Here is a 19,126-nt window from a genome sequence, read left to right as displayed (position 1 = left end):
TAATATTGTAAAGGACTCAAAATGATGACATTAAATGTGTCTGAGATGGAGGAGGTCTGGATTCCACTTACACTTTCCTGCTTTTTGGTGTTCTAAAATATATATTCCTGCCAGGTGCAGTGGAGCACACCTGTAATCACAGTGGTTCGGGAGACTGAGACAGGAGGACCATAAGTTTAACACCTGCCTTGGCAACTTAGCATGGCCCTGAGGAACTTAGTGAGACCCTGTCTCAAATTAAGAAACAAAAGAGTTGAGAATGTGTCTCAGTGGTAAAGTGCCGCTGGGATAAATCTCTGGTACAAAAATAGAGAAAGAAAGAAAGAAAGAAAGGGACAGAGAGAGAAGAAAGGAGGGAGAGGAAGGGAGGGAGGAAAAGGGGGAGAAAAGAAGGAAGGAAGAGAAAGAAAGGTAGAAAGAAAGAGAAAGAGAGAGAGAAAGTTTTCTTTGAACATCTTTCCTATTCCTAGGTTTTTACTTTTTTTTTCATGTGTGTGTATGTGTGTGTGAGAGTGAGTGTGTGTGTGTGTGTGTGTGTGTGTGTGTGTGTGTGTGTGTATGTGTGGGTGTGTTTAATCTCTAAAAATTATTCAGATGTTTTTATCTGTGTGGTACCAATCTGGAAAATGTTCTCAACTGCCCTGACAGGTTGGGTAGAGACAAATCTGGTGCTTTATTATCTCTGTGGATGATGGAACCTTCTGGAGTGCTACCTGCCAGCCTCTTATCATTTGCAGATATTCAGTATTTGAAGAACTCAGAGCTCCCAAACTGATGGACAAGGGGATGTCTGCTGGGGTGGGGATGAGGAATGATGTGGTTATCAGTGGGAAAAGCCATAGATATAATTTGACATTTTGGAAGAGATTGGGATGACATTATCTCCCTCACCCAGGTTCCCCAATCCTTCCAGCACTAATGTTCAAATTTGCCATGCAGGTTAATCTAGATAGAAGTAGATTTTAAATTTTTTTATTTTGTTTTTCTTTTTAAAATTAATTAATCAATTTTAATTGGTATATATGACAGCAGAATGCATTTTGATTCATTGTACATAATTACAGCACAACTTTTCATTTCAGTGGTTGTACACAATGTAGCGTCATACCATACCTGCAGTCATACATGTACCTAGAGTAATGATGTCCATCTCATTCTACCATAAAGAGATAGAGATTCTACAAAAGAATCTAATGGAAATATTCAACGTGAAGGAATCAATCAATCAAATTAAAAATTAAATGAAAAGTATCACCACTAGATTAGATCACTTTGAGGACAGATTTTTCAGGCCTTGAAGACAAAGTATAAAATCTTGAAAATAACATTGACCATAGAGAAAAGAGGTTAAGGGATCATGAACAGAATATTCAAGAAATATGGGATAACATTAAAAGCCAAGAAACTTAAGATTTGTTTGGAATAGATGAAGTCTCTAAGACAGAAGCTAAAGGAATGCACAATCTTTTCAATGAAATAATATCAGAAAAATTTCAAACCTTAAGAATGAAATGGAAATTCACAGGAGACTTATACAACTCCAAATATAAAAAAATAACAACAGATTTACTCCAGTATACATTATAATCAAAATGCCTAACATTTTTTAAATGGTTTAATATCAATCTGAAGTTAACAACCTGAAACTTAACCAGATCCATAGAATTTACTAAAATAACACCTTGAGGTTCATTGCACACAGAAAGTACAAGAAATCAGACAAGAAATTTGCTGTTGATTCTTGACTACTACTGTCTCCTAAGGTACTTTCTGAGGGACATGCCTTGGTTTTATTTTTCCTCAGCTCATCCTTTTAGTATTCCTGTCACAATCTGCTTCCTTTGCGTCCTCCCCTCCAGGCCAAATGAAACAAAGCAAAACAAAAATAAATAAATAAATAAATAAAATAAAATCCCACTCCTTTTCTCCTGTCAATTTCATTTTCTTTCTTGATTTAGGAAAGAAACAAAATCAAAAACAAAAACAAACAAATAAACAAACAAAAAAGATCCTATACTTTGTCTTCAAGTCTTATTGATCAAGAGACATAAAACTGAGTAAAGGAAAATTTCCCCAGAATTGAACACATTAATAGAGTATCCCAAACTCCTTAACAGTCAGCTCCACAATATGTGGAATGGAATCCCAGGAGAAGTAGTATGAGGGCAATCATCTGAATTATTTAAAACCCAAATGGACAAAGCCATGGAGGACGTGCTACCAGGAATGTGACAATTTGAGCCAAATAGGAAAGAAGAAAATAAACATAAATGACGTATTTTCTGTCCTCAGCTCAATTTGTCTCTAGGCTGAAATCTCTGGTTTCTGCTGACATCAGCTGCATCATAGAAGAAAAGGACTCCTTTTTCAATTATCAAGAATCAGACTGGACTTACAGGCAAAAACCTGTAGCTGGATTCTAGGACACAAGTTCTATTTCGAGGCCTGTTCCTGATTCTACAGCAATTCCAACCAAATTATAGGGGAAGAGGTCGGCATGTAACATTTCATGAAAATGCCTTTCCTAATACATCACTTCTTGTAATTCCAAGGTCATGTCTATCCACAAATGAGTAATTCTTTCTTCCAACAAGAAAGTACCTATTTTCTGACTGTAAAATAGTATTGTAACTACTCTGAAATACATACATATTTTTATAAATATATATATATATATATTTGTTAATTCATTTTTTAATACACACCAGCATAGGAATCTGACTCCAAGACAAAATCCTACATATGGTCCTTCAGGCCTGACCATAGGCAAAATCAAGCCTTTGCCTGACAAGCTTCAGGAAGAAAACCTGTCCTCCTGAGCTATACTTGGTGAAGTCTGTGCCCTTCAGGCAGTCGGGAACGCTGGCCCTGGCTACTCCACTCTAAGAACTTCCCAGATGCTTCTGCCAAGACCTCCAGAGCCAGGGCTTTACTGAGGCACTTTTCTCCACTCTGACTTGATATTTTCCCGATTCTTTTGGAGAAAAATTAACCCCTGTACACTTTGGTAACATGATAAATTAGTGCAGTTCTTTTGGAAAAGAGTATGGAGGTTCCTCAGAAAACTAAAGATGAGATGACGGCATGATTCAGAAATTAAAGGAATTGAAATCAGTGTGTGGAAAAGATATCTGCATCTCCATATAGAACGCAGCATTATTTACAATATTCAAGACATGGAATCAACTAAAGCACCCATGAAGGATGGAATGGGTTTTTTAAATGTGGGAAGTATACATAATGGAATACTATTCTGCCATCACAAACCAGCAACTTCTGTCATTTACAACAACGTGGAGGAATCTATAGGATATTTGACTAACTGAAAGAAGCAAGGCACAGAGGAAAATCATCATATGATCTTATCTATATGTGGAAATTTTAAAAGTCCTACTCCTAGAAGTGGAAAGTAGCTGGAAGTTACCAGAGGCTGGAGTAGGTATGAGGGCTGGACAGGTAAGAGGAAATGTTAAATAAAGGGTACAAAGTTGCAGTTATATAGCAGAAATAAACTTCTGGTGATTTATTGCACAGCATGACAATCATTAATAATAATAGTTATTTAATTATTAAAATAATTATTCTCAGCACAATGATATAAGTATTTAATGTGATGGAAAAGTTGAATAACCTTATTTGTTTATTCCACAACTATACATTCATTAAACCATTACATTTTATACCATAAACATTTAAATCATTATTTGTCAATTAAAACTAAAACAACATCTCTCCCATTCCCATCTCTTTCCCACTCCCTGGGTCTACACAGAGGCAGAAGCCTTTCCTCCAGGGCTCCTCAGTAGTGTGATGGTTCCCACACCTGCCCTGCCTGTTATCTCATGCTAGCCTCTGCCATTTGGGGAAAGAGGGGAGTAGCAGATTTTGCTTTCGCTTCTTGCTTATCCCAGTCAGAAGCCAGGCTTGATTGCTGACTTTCAGTTTGTGTCACTCTCCCTGCACGCAGCAACTTGACACCCACTTTGCATAATGTTATAGAAATTTTTTGTAACCCAAAGAATTTTAAATAAACATGTCAAGGCATGGAGATAGATCAACTGTCCTATCACTTTGTCCTCTGGGCCTAAAGGAAAGCAAAGTGGCTTTCTATGACAAAAGTGAAAGTGAGATACACATAGCCCTCACACTTCTTTGGGTTTTCAGTTAAAAGTCACTGTGTTCCAATAATGCTTCAGTACCATGGCCATACCTCTGGCCTGAGGAGACCCTGGGATAGAACAATGTCCTCCTAAAAATGCCTACAGTCTAATTCTGAACCTCCCCAATATGATTAAGGACCTGAAGATGGGAGTTTCTCCTGAATGACTGAGGTAGGCCTAATGTAATCACAAGGGTTCTCAAAAAATGGAAGAAAGAAGAAGAGGAGGGACACAGTGTATTTTGAAGAAGGAAGAAACCAATTATTTAGTTTTGAAGTTAGAAGGAGGGGCCAAGGAATGCTGAGGGCCTCTAGGAACTGGAAAGGGCAAGAAGAAAGACCCAGCTCTAGAGCTTCAGAAAGGAGGCGGCTACTCTAACTTCAGGATTTCAGCCTGCTGGCAGGAGTCAGATGTTTACCAACAATGATGTAGACCATAAATTGATGTATTAAGCCAACACATTTGTGGTGTTTGCAGCAGCCTTGCTAATGTAACAATGCTTTCACGTGTCCTTCCATTGGATCCTCCAAACAGCTTCATGAGATTGATATTATTATTATTATTGTTATTGAAAAATTATTTCCCCTTTCTGAACTTTAGATTGTCCATTTTACCTGAGGCTCAGAAAGGGTAAATAATTTGTTGATGTTCCTCAGCTCTTAAGAGGCAGAGTTAGAACTCCAATATAAATGGGACTCAGAGCCATGTATTGTTCCTGTTACATCATCTGGCCTTTTCAAGTCTTTTTGAGACCTCAGGTTTCACAAAATTCCAATGAGTTTGTTTGCTAAATACCCAGTGTTTCTCACCCTAGTATTCTACATATGCCTGGGGTTGCAGACTGAATGATTATTCATATCCATCCTCCAATTCACATGTTCAAACCCAATCCCCAATATGGTGATATTTGGAGAGAGGGCCTTTGGGAGGTAATTAGGCCATGAGACTAGAGCCCTCTTGAATGAGATTATCATTCTTATAAAAGGGACCCCAGAGAATTCGCTTCTATTCTGCCATGAGGACACTACCAGAAAATGAACATATAAGAATCAGGAGGTAGATCCTCTCCAGGCAATAAGTCTGCAAGGACCTTGATTTTGGACTTCCCAGCCTCCAGAATTGTAACTCTATTCTTAAGAAGCCACCCAGAATGGACTAAGATACCTGGCAAGATAGCCAAACAAAATAACCATGTTTCAATCACTACCCCAGACACAACAGCTTCTTGTCTATTTTCAGGTCATTTGCATGCACAAGAAAACTCCCTCTCAGGGAAATTACTTTGGGTATATGCTCCTGGGATGAAGAAATGAACCCTGAACCTAGTCATCACTGTGATCTCTATGCAGGACTCTGTGTTCCCTGGCTATTTTATAACTCAGCCTCCATCAGCTAGGCCAGCGCATTTACAAACCTTTCCATGGGCTTTGTGAAGGTAGCATCTGGGTGTAGCAAAACTTAAAATTAACAAAAGTCCTAAAAATGTTTATTGTCCTACTGTTCAGAGCAAGAGCTTGCTGTCTCCTGCAGCTAAGTGGTCCCTTTTACCAATTGGAAATAATCACCAAAACCTCAAACTCTGTTCTAAAGGATGACAACTGTAGTGAATATTCTGAACATCATGAGTAGTGCTTAGAGCAAAATGCACCTATTAAAACAGTCAACCAGCCCTCTACTCAGTCACCCTTAAATAATGAACTACTCCACATTCAGTCCTCTTTTATCCCCAAAAGGAAGGATTCTCATCATCTGCCTGCATAAAATCTGTGTCTGAAATACAGATTCTATATCTTTTTTTCCATTTAAATAATCCCCGTATTATTGTGTCCTGCCTTCTGATTCTTAGAAAATATTTCTTCAAAAATTTAACCAAAAATAATTTCTCCTCTCAATTTTTGCTTTTTTGGTTTCCTGAGAAAAGTCTTCTCTTCAGAGGAAAAAGCCTTCTGCGCAGACAGCCTACAGAGCTGAAGGCCAGATGCGAGAGGCGAAGGGAGGCATCAGGCAGCAGTCCTTGGATTCTCCGGGGTTGCCAAGAAGTGAAGTTTTGGGAGTTGCTCCAGTTGCTTGGATCTACTGTGAATAGTGATCCAGTGATAGAAATAAGTATAACAGTAACATTGAAATAGCAAGAATGAAATAACCGTACATATTTATTGCAATGCATCCATTGGTAAGGGTCATAAAAACATTTAATTCATAGTCTCACTTAGTCATCTCATAAACCCCAACATTCAATATTAACATTCTCTTATTTTCAGATAACGTTTTAGAAATTAACTATGTATCTCAGGAACAGATGCACAGAGAGCTAGGTTTGATTCACAATCAAGTGTTTTTCTACTGCTGCTGGGAAGAGTTAGGATGTGTGACTGCCTTTCATTGCTGGTGACTTTTTTGAGTTATCCATATCTGATTCCATCCCACCTGATCACCACTGTGGTGATGCATAAGGACTGGGCTATTGGAAAGTGGATGGAGATTCATGGACAAAATGGAGAAGCCCAATCAAAAGGCCAGGTAGATAACAAAGCTGAGTTATCAGTATAACAGTTTTGGACAAAGAGGAAGATTCTGGATTTAAAGCTAATAGTATAAAAATCTGGATTTGAAGCTACTAATATAAAAATAAGCCCAACTAGTAAAGAGCTGAGGTTGAGAAAAAATCTAAATATCTGGATAAGTTCCTCAAGCTGACTGGCACCAGCAATGGTGTCTAGTTAGAGTGAACAGTGTCTGTAGGACTTAAGAAGACCCACTGGAATGGAAGTTAGACTGTTTCTATCTACTAGGGACAGTGCAGCTCTGGTGTCATGCAGGAAAACTTGGGTGATATGGAGAAAGAGGTTCTTTAAAATTATTATTTTCATGGACACAAACAAAGTGTTTTTCAAGAAAAAATAAGCTTCAAGTTATATGTTCAATAACTTCATGTTTAGGATGAGACTAAGCATGGATAGGCAGATAGAATATAGAAATAATTGATGATGGACAGATGATAGATGGGTAGATAGGGACAGATAGGTGATAGATAAATGGATGGATAGATGGATGGAGAGATGAAAGAATTTAATGTGGATTAAAGCAATGACCACAAGTAAATAAAATATGTAGTAAAAATAAGGCAAGTTGGATAAAGTAAAAAAAATATTAAGCTCTTATGATAATATTGCTTAAAGCAAAGAAAATCCTTTAGTAAGTAATATAATTGCAACATTCCCAACCAAGAAATTCAGATCACTAAACTTTTAATTGAAAAATATTTCTCATGATTCCCTTTAAGCTTACGAACATGCAGGTTTCTTTATTCTTGGCAAAACATGAAAAAGATAAAATGCCAACTACCTGTCCTCAAAACACATATGTAGTGAGGGAAAGAGAAAACACATATAAGAAAATTGGTAAAACTCAAGAGAGTTTGAATCTGAGAAGATGGGATGACATATTCTGAGACACGAGCATATGATGAGGCATGAAGTAGTTAGGGGTGTTTCGTGATATGGTAAAGGGATAGCCTGGGCCTCGAATTTGCTGAAGTATTGGAGAAAGCAATATGGAAGGTTAACTCAAGTTAGTTAAGGTGAAATGAGTGTGTTGTTTTTTATGAGGATGTGTAAGTAACAAGGGAAGTGGTAGAAATGGGAATTAAAGAAGACAGGTGGTAATAGGATCAAGTAATCTAATAATAATTTGTGTGTCTAAGTAATTAAAGCAACAAAGCCCTGGGCTTAGTGCCTGCTACCTTGTGGGAAATTGGCTGAATGACAGTGTCAAAGAAAATTCCAATCTCACCAAGTCTTTCTCTTGGTGTGTGAAAAGGCTAAAGTTCACTTGCAATCTCACTGAAGATGTCTATAGTGATGGATCAAAAGTGTTCATTGATAAGTGTATCAGGAAATGACCTAGCTCATACTATGTGTCAGGCACCCCCAAGTAGTCTCTGAGGTTACGGGATTGTACAAAACAGGGATCCTCCTAATTAAAAAGCAAAAAACAGAGGTTGGGTTGTGGTTCAGTGGTAGAGCGCTTGCCTAGCATGTGTGACGCACTGGGTTTGATCTTCAGCACCACATAAAAAAGAAATAGGGGCTGGGGTTGTGGCTCAGTGGTAGAGCGCTCGCCTAGCACATGAGGGGTTCTGGGTTCAATCCTCAGCACCACATAAAAATAAAATAAAGGTATTATGTCCAACTACAACAAAAACAAAATATAAAATAAAGAAAAAAAGAAATAAACAAAATAAAGGTATTGTGTCCATCTGCAACTAAAAAAAATCAAAAAACAAAAGAAAGTTTTTTTAAAAAAGGCAGAAAACATAATCTAGAGAGAAAGACAAATAAATAAACATTTGATTATAATAGAGCATGAAAATGGAATGGAGATAGTAAATGATAGACTTTTGAGATATTATATTGGGAAATCAATCAATTTATCCAAGTGGTGGGGGAAAGAGACAGGTAAAGATGATTGAGTACTAATTTGAAGGACAAGTAGACCTTTATGAAGTGGATAAGGCAGGAAAGAAATAAGAAGTGAGCGAATATCATATGTGAAAACAGGGGCATAAGAAAGAATGGAGTTAGAGAATAATAAATATTTCAGGACACTGAAATGTAGGCAGCATTGAAGTGGAAGATAAAAGAATAGAGCTAGCTGGAGAGGCAGAGATCCAGCTACAAATGTGGGTTAGATTAACACTTTCACAGAAAGTAATTATAAATACACACATATGCACATACATACATATAAGATTTTACATGTTTACATGTTTGCATTTAAGAGCAACCCAAACAATACCTGAGAGGACACAATACATGGACTAGGGAAAATATGCAAAGTGAGTCACACATTAGTCCTGGCTTTTTTTTTTTTTAAATTTGGTACAGGGCATTGAACTCAAGGGAACTCAACCACTGAGCCACAACCCCAGATTTATTTTGTATTTTATTTAGAGACAGGGTCTCACTGAGTTTCTCAGCACCTCACGGTTGCTGAGGTTGAATTTAAATTTGAGATTCTCCTGTCTCAGCCTCCCAAGCCACTGGCATTACAGGCATGCACCACCACTCCAAGCTTTTGAGGGCATTTTTTCAGCCTTTACAGTGCAAGGAAAAGATCCCTATGCAGAAAGTGCCAGTTTTGGTAGACTTAAAAATCTTAATAGACAGAAACCAAACAAAGTTCAGGATCACGGGACAGGAAAAGAATTAGGGAAAAATTTGGGGGGAGAGAGAATCACAGAAAAAACAAGTCCAAAAATCTATATAGCAAATTCTCAAGTCATTGAATAATCACCAAATTTTTTATCCACTTAGAAAACTCTGCGGAATCCAGCTAGGAAGTGAATAACCCAAGCAAGTGATATCAGCAGCTGCTCAGGGCTGGGGAGATGGTAGCTGGAGTTCAAATATTGCCAAGAGAGGCCTTAATAAAGCACCTGGGGATTCCTGTTGATACCCCAGAAGGGTCTGGCCTTAGGAATAAGGACCATTCCTGAGGACTAAACACAAAAATGAAATAGATCAACGAAGCCAAAAACCAATTTTGAAAGGATAAAGCTTATTTGCTGCAACAATACTTGCCTGACAAGAAAATTTAAGCATCTGTGCAAGAAGAAAACATCATCACGATTCCTGATTTCTTTTTTCATTCAAAAATTCAGCTTCCAATCAATAGAGTATGATACATGACAAAATTGATAACAAAGAAACATATCAATGACTAAAAGAAAGATGAAAACAGTAAAATAAATTAGACTTTCTAGACAGAACTTCAAAATAATAATAATGTGTATATTCAAAAATTCAGAGGGAAGGAGGAAAATTTTTAAGCAAAGGCTTAATACATGAAAATGTAACAACCCTATATTCTTAGAGGTGAAAAATCACTAAAACTAAGATTTGGATAGAAAAAAGAAACCTATTAGAAATATGAAATTTGGTAAAAGATACCACAAAATATGGATTCAGACATCTCAGGAGAAAAAAAAAACAAGCCATATTTTAACAGACAAAATTCAATAAGCTCTAAAAACCCCAAGAAGGAAAAATGCAAAGATAACTCCATCTATACACAACATATACAGACAATTAAATACCAAAGAAAATGATCATTTATAAGTGACCAGAGGTGGAGCGGGGCTGTAGATGGGGATGTATTACTTTCAAGAAAGCATTGATAATGCCTGATTTAATCATGCAAACGATTAAAAACAGAAACCAATTAAATAATGTGTTTGAAGTGTTTCAGGTTTGGGGGCTGGCAATCTGTCATCCTAAAAATTCAGTTCTAGGGAGGATATGTCCCATAGTTCAGAACAATTTATAGGCATTGATGCATTCACTAATCTGGAAAGTCTATTGCCCACATATTTTCCTAAAATATATACTAAAGGCTGAGGAACACTCATCCCACCTACAGTATGGAACTACACGAGAGAACAAAGGGCATAGGGAAGGGAAATATAACAATGTCAGGTGAGCTTTCCTAGCAAGTGGGCAGGAAGAACACTGGGAGCGCTTTCAGAATCCACATGTTTTGGGGAGTCAATGAGGCAGGATCAGCCATAAAAAGAAATCAGACTGGCTGACAGTAGCAACAGACTTTAGACCCTCATGTCTCCCACTCACTGGATGAGGCCTGCCCAAGAAGTGGGTGAAATCCAGATGGGTATCTCCAGCCAGGGCAAATGCCACAAGGGAAACCAAGCTCTGGGTTGTTGAATCATTGGCAGCAGTTACTACCAGCAGCTGAGAGAGTATCCAAACCCCAAAGGGGTTGGATATGGGAAGTGCACCATTGGTCTCCTGCAATCTACCCTTTGGGCACTTGGATCTACTTAAAGCTTCTTTAGTATTTTGGTGGGCTTTTTTTTTTTCACCTGGATAAGGGTTGTTGTAAGGAGATTTATGCTATTATTGGAACCCTTAGGACTGCAGTTGATTTTTAGCCTAAATTGATTGTGATCATCATCTTTATCTGCTATTGATTTTATATGGCCTTCTTCCTATGGACTCCTATGTTATAGGTGCATTTCACTCGGGTGGGGTGGAGATAATGACACAAACCCTCTTCGTGGTTTCAGGCCTTTCTCTAGATGAGATTGCTGGGTTTCTTCATTTGTGACCAACTTACTCAGGAGATTCCAATGTAAGTCATTTAGGAGCCAAAAATATGCTCTCCTGCACCATTTATCACAGGAGCCTTATTTTTCCAGGTGATCATAGCCTATGACTCCTTTCCTTGCCTGGGGGCTTGAGATGCTTGAAATGTTGGGGTGAAAATACTGTTGGCAATTTAGTAGCACTCTTGCTGCCTGGAAGTTAAGACCTCTGGACTTAGAGCACCAAGAAAATTGGTTTCTCTCAGTTGGCACTGGAGTTTGTGGGGTTGATGTCATGGTAGGGACTGGAAGAATCCTATATCTCTGTCTGCCACATAATCCCCAAGTTTTTTTCTATTCAGAAAATAAAAGAAAAAAAAACAAGCTTTCTCATTCCTCTAAATCCAACTATGACCATTAGAAAGAACCATACAACTACAGAGAGGAGGTGTTTGCAGTATTTGCAGTAATTCATAGAATCAATTGATAGAATCCCAGAAAACGTTACCTTCTCTCATCTGAGCAACTACACATGAGAGACCAAGGGATGTGAGATGTCTGCCTCAAGAATCAGCCTTTCTTTCAAGGGTTTGCTTCTTCCTGAAGTTGCCAAGTTCCAGCTTGGCTCCCATGACATGATCTGCTATTTACCAATGTTCCTTGTGACTAAAGTTAAAAGAAAATTAATAAGCTGTCCCTCTAACATGTGATGCTAATGACATTTGCCTTCTGGTTTGCCCACCTCCTCTTCCCTGTGGACTTCTGCAAATGTGCTGTTGACTCTCATTACCTCTTTGCTGCTGTCCTTGGTCCAGGATGAGGAAAGCCACCAGGACTGCCTGCTGTCCTTGGAATCACTGTGCCTTCCCCTCGCCCATGAATTTTGTATAGAGCATATTATTAGAGACAGTTGAGATAACTGCAAAAGGACAGAATTTGGAACTTGGTAACATTAATTCTCTAGTCTTCCAAAATGACCGCAGGCATTTTGTACTTCAGAACATCAGGTCCCTCATCTCTAGCAGGGAGGAACTGAATTAAAATGTTTTCAATTTCCCTTCCAGCTAACTAATTTTATGACTCTATAATCAAAGATATTTCTTGGATTTTAATTTGCCTAAGAAGTTTCAAAGAGAAAGATCTTTTATCTAACCTTGAAACTTTCTAAGAATAAGATAGTTCTGGTTCATTGTGTGACTTTTGTCATGTGATTGCTCACTGAGTCAGATTTTAATTATTGATTCATGAATGAAGTTGAGTAAATTTAGTCGGCTAATTTCACAATCATGATATAATGAAAAAAGTATTGAAAAGGGCAACATTGGATCAAATATAGTGTGAGACATGTAACAGGTAAATGGCTCTAGTCAAACTTCAGCTTCAATATCTTTAAAGACCATTACCTACCTCAAAGGTTTTCCATCAATACTACATGAAATTATATGTATAAATTATCTTTCACAGTGTCTAAGAATATGAGATTTTCAGTGCAACTTGATACCCTTCTTCAGTTTGAACACAACCATATTGCAATTATACAAATTAAAATTAATTAATTAATTATGAATTGTAATTATTGGAACTAAACTAATACCCATGTTTATAAAGATAAGGAAGAATGTTTGAATGTCCCTCTGTTCCCCTGCACTAATCATCCCTCATAAAATAGGATTGTGAAAACACTGAGTTCTAAACACCTGGCTCTCCTAAATACAGCAAAATAAATGGGCGTTTAATGTTTAAATTTATCATTACAATAGATGCATTGGAAAGAATTGGACAATGGGAGCCCAAATGTGTTCACCTTTGTTGAAGCATTGTAGAGCCACAGGGAGCAAAAAAATCAGTCATAACACCCTGCAGTGTAGCTACTACCCTCCTTCCACGATGGTCTGTGCTGCTTTTTAAACATTTTATAAAACATAAATGTTCTGAAGTCTCATAAACCCATGTGTTTTTTTTTTCTTTTGAGATTCTTGCTTTTTTATGTCTAATCCACCAAATTTGTGATTCCCAAAAGTAAAGAAGATTTGTTCCTATTCTTTCTTCAAACTGAACGTTATCAGTTCTCCAATCCATTTTAGGTAAATTTTTGCACATAGAATACGTATCAAATATCATTTTTCTCCCTAATGTATATGTCCAGTTGTTTCAGCTCTGTTTTGTGAAAAGATTTTTTATGCATTTAATTACCTTGACACTTTTACTAAAAATCCTATATGCACACACCCACATATCTCTGATCTCTGCCCTCATTGTTCTATTCAATTGCTTTATATATCTATTTAAATGCAAATATGATAGCACCTTGACTACTGTATAGTTAGAGAATATGGAAATCAGGTAGTGCTGTTCCTCCACCTTGTTCTTTTCAAAATTATTTTATACATCTTAAATCCTTTGTGCTTTTATAAAATGTTAGTATCAGATATTTTTTAAGCTCCTCAGACTTTTGACAAGGATTGTGTTGAATCAATAGATAGATTTTGACAGAACTGACATTTTAGCAACAGTAAGTCTCCCAATTCATGCCTATGGCATATAGCTCCATTTACTTAAGTCTTTCTAAATGTCTCACACTTAGTTTTAGTTAATAGCTTTCAATCTACAGACAATGCAATAACTTGCTCTATTCACCCTACTTCTAAATATGTTATGTTTTAATGTTATTATAAATGCTATTGCTTTTGTAATTTTATTTGTAATTTCTTATTATTCAGAGATTGATATAAAATTGGTTGGATATTACAAAATTCATAACATGTGACCTTTGCTACATTAACTTCTTAGTTCAGTAATTCTTAATATTCCTTTGAATATCATCTGTGAATTAAGGCATTTTTCTTTCTTCTTTTCTAATCTGTATGCCGTCAATTTATTCTTCCACCATTAAAAGGCTAGGACCTTTAGTACAATAGTAGATAGAAGAGAGTACATAACCTTATATAATTTCCATCTTAGGCAGACAATATTCATTATTTCACTTTTAAATATTATTTTAGCTGTGAGTTTTTATAAAAAATGGCATAAAAATCAATTTGTGGAAGTTATTTTCCTTATTGGTTTGTAATGAATGTATGTTGACTTTTGTCAAATGCTATTTCAGCATTTAATAATCATTTGTTTTCTCTCTCATTTTGTTGGTGTGGCAAATAAAATTGATTATTGCTCAAATGTTGAAACCAACTCACGTTCTTGGTATAAATTCCATCAGTCATTATATTATACACTTTACACACTTCATATTTGATTTTCTAATACCATCTTAAAGAAGATTTGTCTATATTCATGAGGAAAATAGTTGGTAACTTTTATTCCTTATAGTTAGTTTACTCTCCAGATAAATTTTACCTCATAAAATGTGGTGGAGAATGTTTATTTCTCCTCTTTGCTCTGAATGAATTAGTGTAGTGAATACTACACTATTTTTCCCTTATATTTCCTAAATATTTTTCCTTACATTTTTGACAGGATTGACCAGTAAAGCTAACTTCACCTATAGTTTTTTTAAGTGAATGAATTATTAATTTATTGCATTTACTGTATTTTGGGCTATTTGGATTTGTTTTTCTTTTTTCCTAGTTTTCCTCATTTGTGTCTTTATGAATCACTACATTTAAATCAACTTGTGGAATCTATTGGCTTGTTGTTTTTTAACAACATGCACATATTCTTCTGTTTAAATTAAAATTTTATTGAGGTACATTTCACATGCCATTAAAATTCATCCCTATGTAATGCATAATTCAAGATTTACTTTTAAAAAATTATATTAGGATCTTTTCATTCAGGGTCATATTAAGTTTTAGGACATCTTTCATCAGCTTCTCCCCATTTAAAAACAATACCCATCATGAGATATTCCTCCTGTCTCCCTACCAACCCATACTCTAGGCAACCACTAATGTATTTTCTATGTTATTTTTCTACTCTGAATATTTCATACAATGAAGTCATGAAATATGTGGTCTCTTGTGACCTTCTTCTTTTACTTGGCATAATGTTTTCAAGATTTATCTACATTATACTATGTACAAGAACTTCTTTTTTTAAATTGCTGAACTATATTCCATTCTATAAATATATGATTTTTACTTATCCAGTATTCAGTTGATTGACATTTGGGCTGTATGTATTTTGGCTATTACGAATGCCATTAACAACCTTGAGCACATTTTAGTATTGACTTATATTTTGAATTTTCTTGGCTAAAAACCTGGAAATGAAATTTCTGAATCATATTTTAGCTCTGTATTTAATCTTTTGAGGAAACATTTTTACCAAGTGACTGAATAATTTTTTTTTCTACCAGCAGTGTATGAGGGTTCCAATTCCTCCACATCTTATACTTGTTATCTTAAATTTTATTTTAGCCATCATAGTAGGTATAAAGTGATAACTCATTGTAGTTAATGATCTTGTAAAATTTTTAATTTGCTTTCTGGATGACTATGTGTTTTCTTTGTAGATTTGAATATTCAAATACTTTGCTCATTTCTTTTGAATTATGTGTCTTTTTATTTTTGATTCATGATGACTTCTTATATATTATATATACCTATCCTTTAACAAGTATATAATTTTCAAATACTATATCCCATTAGGTAGATCGTCTGCTAACATTTTCTGATATCCTATGAAGCACAGAAGATTTTAACTCTGATGAAGTCAAATTTGTCTGTTTGTCATCATTGCTTGTACTTTTTTGTTGCCACAACTAAGAAAACATGGCTTGATCCAAGTCATAAAGATGTATGCTTATGTTTTCTTCTAAGACATCTTGTATATTAGGTCTTAACTTTGGGTCTTTGATTCATTCTGAGTTAATTTTTTATATATAGCAGAGATCCAGAATCATCCATTTTTATTAAAATATCCAAGTATTTCAGTAGCATTTATTGGAGAGACAATTCTTTTTCCTATTGAATGGTTTTGGCATTCTTGCTGAAAAAATCCATGACCATACACAAGTATGATCACATATATACGTTATTTCTGAACTGTCAATTACATTACATAAATCTACATGTCAATCCTAATGTAAGAACCAAATCATCTTGGTTACTGCAGCTTTGTAGTAGGATTTGAAATTCAAGCAAGTTCTCCATACTTTTTCTTTTTCATCAGGATCGTTTTTGCTTTTCTAAGTCTCTTGAAGTCAGCTAGGATTCTGATAATGCTACCTTTTGTTCTCATTTTTAATTGTTTTCTTAATATTTGTTCTAGGGCTTACCATAAATATTTTAACTTATCAACAACTATTTCAAATTTATAATTAATCAACTACAATGATACCCAGAAATATTACTCCTGTATAGCTCTATTCCATTTTTTTCCACTTGTGTGCTATTTTTGTACTACAAATTATATTAAAAATGTTACAAACCCAAAAGTACATTGTTATAACGTTTTTTTACAGTCACTACACAATAAATCAGTTTATTACAAGTTAAAACATTTTTTTATTATTTGTATTAATTGGATGCAAACAAATAGATACTTGTAAAAGGCAGAAAACCATAAAATTACTTATCTTTGATAGTATACTGGGTTTTATAATTATATTAGGATATGAATGGTGTAAAATATTGTTATAATACACCTCAAAACAATGAGGCCATATTATAACAATTCACTAGATTGTGCTCAGTAGACATTTATTGAATAAAGGAATTATTATCCATTCTTTCCCCAATTATCCAGTACAATGCTTTGCCCATGATAAGGGCTCAATAAATATTTGCTGAACATACTGACTATGAAAGAGGTGAGAAGAGATGGGCCCTCTCAGTTGGATGTCAAGTATAATTGGAATTTACCTGGGAAAGAGAGTGGTTAAAGAAGATGTAAACTGCATGTGATACAAGTAAATATACTCAGATGGCAACAAAGCAAGCAAGCAGAAAACACTGGCACCAGAATAAACAAAGGCAAGACGTGCCAATAATGGCATAAATGGAACTGACTTTTAAGAGATAACAAAGAAAAAGTTTATATTGGACCATACCTTTTCCCACCCAATTCGGTTTGAGACAGACCAATAGAGGCACTGTAAGAGACTATGACTGTCTTCCTTGATATTCAGACATCCTAGTTTCCAATAATTTTTATGGACCTGTTACCCATGAATCATTATAAACCTATCCATATTTAGGGATTAGTTTCCACAAGTACAAAGTTGAATTTCCTTTTATTTGTCCTAAAATGCTTACTTTCAAACTCGAAGGGACTTCAATTATTCCATGTAGTTTTCGATAATTCATTTATCTTTTCAGACCAGAGTCAAAATATTCGTACAGAATTCATACTGCAGCACCTTCCACCCACCCTTTGGTCGCTTGAACTGCCCTTCTTTGGTTCTTTTTCCGCTTTCAGATCTTTCTTGAAGTGTAGTAAGCAGAACTGTACTGGGTATTGCAGCTGCAGTTTGGTCTATCATTGTCGGAATGGCTTCTGCTACACCGTGGTCTTCCAGTCGGTCTACTGTTTCTAGGACTATAAGATCTTCTATAGTTGTAATCAAAAGACCAACTTCTTGACCTCCTCCTTTCGTAACTTCGGCTTCTAGAACGTCTGTATCTGTCATAATCATCATAGCGCAGAAGAACTGTATACATTCCTCCCTTCCTTGGCTTTCATTTGATTTGGTGTCTTTCGATCTCCCTGTGCAAACTGTATTTGATTTGACGTCCACAAATCCATTTTCTGTCCAAATTATGTAAAGCATCTTCAGCATCACAAACATCCTCAAATTGAACATAAGCAAATCCTCTTGGCCGTGGAGTGTAGAAATCAAGTGGAACATACACATCGACTATAGGACCATAACGACCAAATTCACGCCCTAAATCTTCAGACCGGTGTCGTCGGCCACGTTCCTGACGAACAGAGACGTGTTGGGGGGGCGAAGGTAGCGGGACATGACGGCGGCGCGAGTCTTGGCCAGGGGCAGTAACTGGCTCAGCAAACCGTCCGCGGCTCTGGCGGCGGCTCCTCAGACACAGACACAGACACACACACAGCCAGAGGACTCCACTACGGCAACCAACCTCTTCTACATTGTTATAACTTCATGTAATTTTATGTCAACTAAATAAACTAATGAAAGGAAAAAGAGCAATCATGTTTATAGAGTTTTTATACCAACTTTTTTATTTACAGTTTTTGTTCTCCTTTAAATTTTTTGATTTAATTTACTAAATGATGTCATTTTCTTACTCAGAACACTTTAATTTTCTTTACTTCCTTTGTGCTATTATTGTCAAATATATTATATTTCAACCTGTTGTTGGCCCAACAAAACATTTCTTTACATAAATTATTTTTAAATCATTTAAGATATGAGAATAAACATGCACTTCTACTCTCTGTTGAAATGACATTGCTAACTCACTGGTGTTCTTTTGCTTTTTTCATTTTTATTTTTTATTTATGTTTGTTTTCCATGTAGATTTGATTTACTTTCTAGTGTGTAGTTTCATTTCAATGTGAAGAACTTCTTGTTTCTTGTAAAGAAAGACTGTGAGCTATTTATTCTCTCAGTTATTGTTTATCTGGAATGCTTTATCTTACCTTTTAATAATGCTAATTTTGTTGTAGATAAGATTCCTTTTTGACATTGTTCTTCATGCATTTTGAACAGTTCATCCCACTTTCTTCTGACTCCAATTTTTTCTGGGGAGAAGTCAGCTATTCATATTATACTGATTTGTTGTGTATGACCAGTTGCTTTTGTTCTTGCTGCTTTAAGGATTTTTCTCTTTCTCTACCCTTTACCATGTTGAAGAATCTTGGTGTGAATCTCTGTATTCATTTTAGTTGGAGCTCATTGAGCTTATTGGATTAGATTAATTCTTTATCAAAA

The 19,126-nt window shown here is 35.8% G+C and overlaps 1 pseudogene; it reads right to left on the bottom strand.

Annotated features, from left to right (window-relative positions):
• Positions 1-17,545: 17,545 nt before the first annotated feature.
• LOC143387776 (serine/arginine-rich splicing factor 10 pseudogene) lies at positions 17,546-18,184 on the bottom strand (annotated as a pseudogene).
• Between the last annotated feature and the right edge of the window lie 942 nt (positions 18,185-19,126).

This window comes from Callospermophilus lateralis, unplaced genomic scaffold (genome assembly GCF_048772815.1).
Source record: "Callospermophilus lateralis isolate mCalLat2 unplaced genomic scaffold, mCalLat2.hap1 Scaffold_312, whole genome shotgun sequence".
In the NCBI taxonomy this organism is placed as follows: Eukaryota; Metazoa; Chordata; class Mammalia; order Rodentia; family Sciuridae; genus Callospermophilus; species Callospermophilus lateralis.
The sequence above is the reverse complement of the archived record's forward strand: the minus strand, read 5'-3'. Positions and strand labels throughout refer to the sequence as shown.